This window comes from Xenopus laevis, chromosome 1L (assembly GCF_017654675.1).
Source record: "Xenopus laevis strain J_2021 chromosome 1L, Xenopus_laevis_v10.1, whole genome shotgun sequence".
Lineage (NCBI taxonomy): Eukaryota > Metazoa > Chordata > Amphibia > Anura > Pipidae > Xenopus > Xenopus laevis.
The window spans coordinates 132,024,722-132,028,987 of record NC_054371.1 but is presented as its reverse complement, the minus strand read 5'-3'; the positions used below and the strand labels follow the sequence as shown (position 1 = coordinate 132,028,987).

At 39.8% G+C, this 4,266-nt stretch overlaps 1 long non-coding RNA gene across 1 annotated transcript; it reads left to right on the top strand.

Annotated features, from left to right (window-relative positions):
- The first annotated feature begins 1,333 nt into the window (after nucleotides 1–1,333).
- LOC121393942 lies at nucleotides 1,334–2,989 on the top strand. Its single transcript, XR_005961435.1, has 2 exons — nucleotides 1,334–1,380; nucleotides 2,043–2,989. It is a non-coding gene; the product is annotated as an uncharacterized LOC121393942 (long non-coding RNA).
- The last annotated feature ends 1,277 nt before the right edge of the window (nucleotides 2,990–4,266 follow it).

The following is a 4,266-nucleotide window of genomic DNA, read 5'->3' as shown; positions in this document are numbered from 1 at the left end:
TCTGGGCTGCTGCAGAATGCTTTAATGCAGAGCCAATCTCTGTACCACTACAGGGAAAAATCCACTTTACTTAACATGCTACTCAATGCCAGGGCCTGTGGCTTCATTGTTAAATAATATTGATTTGAGTGAAATATTTATCCTTGTACAATATGCTTCACTGGTTTTGATTGAATAGCTTTGGCCTTAAATATCATTTGAGGGTCAACATGACCAATTGATCTGGGAGCCTCCTCCTGGTGAGAGTGTCCTAGTGCTGTTGGGGGGCAATTAAAAAAAATATATTGTGACCCCCAAATGGAGTTTGGGCTCTATTAGCCTACACATTTGATTGGGTAAAATATTTTTAACCAACGGGTGCCTTTAAGGTAGTTTTAATTAATCTTCGCTCCCCATCTACATTTACTACTCAGTACACCTGTGTATCATTGGCCAACTTGAATAATTGCTAAGCCATAAATACATTGTACAGAAATTAAAATTACATGTACCCAATTCTGAACCACTTGATATGCTTCTTAATGTTTTAAAATATGTAAACAATCATTTGACCTCTGACTTTTGGCAAGTTCCCAGTTCATATGCATATTTCCATCTGTGGTGTGGGCCCCTTTAACAGAGGTTGCTGAAGCTTGCTTGGCAATGAAAAATGTAGCTTTATTTCTTTAAAGCAGAAGGAAAAAGTGTTACACAGCTCAATTTCAGCATGGCAGCAGAGCAGTTTCCCTAGGTCTTTCCTTGAAGAGAGCCAACATCACACAGACATCCCCTTGCTGACTGGGAGCGGCATTGTATACCCAAGGCTCCCAGAATGCTTTGTGGTTCTGTGACATCATACATCTCACATTAAACAAATGTTAAATTTTAACAATAATTGCAATTTCTACATGTACATTTACATATTAGCCTTCATAGATTACAACAGGGATCCCCAACTTGTTTCACCCATGAGCAACATTCAGAAGTAAAAGGAGTTGGAGAGCAACACAAGCATGAAAAATGTTCTTGGGGTGCCAAATAAGTGCTGTGATTGGCCATTTAGTAGCCCCTATGTGGATTGTCAACATACATTGAGGTTCTGTTTGGCAGTTCACCTGGATTTTATATAACCAAAACTTGCCTCCAAGCCTGGAATTGAAAAATAAGCACCTGCTTTGAGGCCACTGGGAGCAACATCCAAGGGGTTGGAGAGCAACATGTTGCTCACAAACTACTGGTTGGGGATCACTGGATTACAACATAAAAAAGTAAAAAGAAACTCACATTTAAATAAAGTTTGAATTCCAAGCTGTGAAATGTCTGTACACAGCTGACAACAATCAGGCTACACCCATGTGTTTCACCAAACCCTGTGCAGACTGATCAACTTGGGAAACTCAGGTAAAGTATTTTAAACTTTAAATGTTAAAGTTTGAACTCATATATAAAGGGTATATTTCAGTGGCAAGTTGCTTTTCTAAGAGGAAAAACTAATGTTTAAATGTTCTAACTTTATAAAGCTGCAAACAGACTGCTTTCACATGGCTTTTTTTAACCCTGTTGTTGCCATGTTGAACACAGGAGAAAAAATATGTTTCAAGGCAGAGAATGGTGCAGGACAGACACAAGAAGTAATGAAAGACAGATTAAGAAAGAGAGTTTGCGCTGGCCAGCAGAGGTAGAAAAGACAGAGAAGAAAGAAAGTAAGAAAGTACTGTCCTCCACACATATCTCAACAACAAAAAAAAAAAGAAAAATTTATTTAAGTGACATAACTCTGTTACACCATCCCAAAGCTATTTTTATTTTATGCGGTAGCCTTTGTTGAAGGTATGAAAATAACTATTAAATGTGTATATATATATATATAGGTCTACATACCCTGGGGTGTCTAATATGACCCTAGTTACAATAAACTTTTAGTATTAGTATTATTGATTGAGTTTATACACACTTTAGATATTGAGGAAAGTATAGTTTTGTCAATCTTTTTAATTCGTTTTTATGGTATTTTGTTTGTTCTTTAGTATTCTGTTTTTTTATTATTTTGTGCTTATTTTTAGCAACCATTCTTGATGGGTTGTGATGTGGACACGTCTATACGAGTGATCTTGAATAATTACACAAATGGCCCTGAGAGACCTTTCACCTATGAGCGCTACGTGTTTTCCTGCCCGATGTTTTGGCATGATGGGAATCGTGAGATCCGTTTGACAGATCGCGGATGTTATTTCTACTACAATACTCACCATGGTGATGACGCGCATACGGATGCAGAGGGATGAATGAACAAGAAATCCTATTGGACACGAGCTTGATACTGACGCACTGATAGTGCGCGCAATGACTCTGTTCATATGTCCGATTTAGGGCTCATTGGGTGAGATAATTCACACCGGGTGATCGGTTTTACACGGGAAGTATAGTATCGGAGAGTCTTTTTTTGTCCATAAGGGTTTTCACTGGGGTGATCATGAGGCAGATAACTGACATGCTTGTCACACGGATACGACGGATGACGCCACACAACAGCGGTAAGCTAGCTCGGACCTAATTTTTAATGTTTAATCTAAACATTAGCGTCTTAGTCTTTTAAAGGATGTGCACTTTATTTGTATTTCATCAATATTTTACTACACCTTTTATGATGGGTATGTTTGATCACTGTTGTATAAACACTTGTCCTCCTTGCAACCTTGTATCGGATGGATATTCCAGCAGATATTGAAACAATTTTAGCTTTGACACTTTTTAGCATGTAGTGTTCACTTACTGAATGGATATGTATGTTACAATTGTTCATTGATTGATCTTTGGGGTTTTTTTGGTAGGGGAGTATTCTGTCAGTACTTTTATAGATATACACGTCAGAGTGGGAGGGTTTGTAACATTTTCGCGCCACTGGTGGGGTATTTATAGGCAAATGTTTTAACATTTTGTTACTTTGACAAAGGCTGGTGTGACAGCCGAAACGTTAGTGTGATTTAATAAATTCACCATTTCTTTATAAGTCCTGAGTTGTGCGGCTTCTTTGGAGGAGGATTGTATGCAGTATCACGTGGCATGCACCCAGGCCCTGAATGTACATCTGTCGTGAGTGCTGGGATTTCGGGGGAGTATATATATATATATATATACATATATATATATATATATATATATATATATATATATATATATATATATATATATATATATATATATATATATATACTTGTTCTCCATAATTGACCCACTCCAGGACTTCATAATGTTGTCAAACACAGAAAAAATTTGTCAACGTTTTGGTCCTGTCTGGGACTAATCTCAAGACATTACAGAAAAACCAATACCTCCCCTACATTTAATCCAAAACATGGCGCCAAAAGAACACTGTGTGACGTCATTTTTAGCTGAATACACGTCCCATTCACCCAAAAAACACATAAAGAACACCCTTGACACATATGTGTCATCTGTGTGTGGAAGTGAAAGTAGGCTAATCCAAGCCTCAGATCCCATTCAGGTAGTTGCTGAAAATGGCAGGTGCTTTGCCATAGCAACATGTCTGTGTAGTGTCTGATATGGGAGAGTAGCGTGCCTGCAGTCAGAGCATGTATTGTCCTAGAGACGCAAATCCAATGGCTGAGGCCAGGCAGCGAGGCACTCCAGCAGCCAACAGAGTCAAGTTACATATACATAATGTCGCGGTTGGCACCCTAAATCCAGAACCAATGCCAAGCACCCTGGTCTCGGCTCGTGCTTCTGCCTGTATCAGCCACCTTTGGCCTCGGGAGAAGCCCTCAGATACTCAGATTCTGCCAGGTCTTATAACGAGAGGTGCAAGGCGAAGGGTTCTGGACAGGCAAAGGGGCACAACTGAATGCAAAGTCTTTGGGCAGAAGGTCGCGGTACAAGGTGTTAGACAGAATTGTAGTCAGATCAGGCCGGGTCGGGGCAGGCAGAGTATAAACAAAGTCAGGCAGGCAAGGGTCAAACCAGGAAGTCAATCAGAGGGATTAGCAGAAGTGGTAGTCAGATTTCAGGCAGGGGTCAGGATCCAGAAGTCAGAATAGTCAAAAAGCCAGGCAGGGGTCACAACAGGAATTAAGAATCAAAAATACAAAGTAGCTTAACGCTCAGAAGCACCAGGAACAAACTCCTAAAACGGGCAATGCAAATAAGTCCTTTGTGCCTTTAAATACTTTTAAATTTCGCGCCACTGTGCGCTGATGTTACACGCCACCGCGCATGCGCCAATAAATCAGGAAGCTCCACGTGTGCCTTAAATATTCCCCTTTTGCAGCC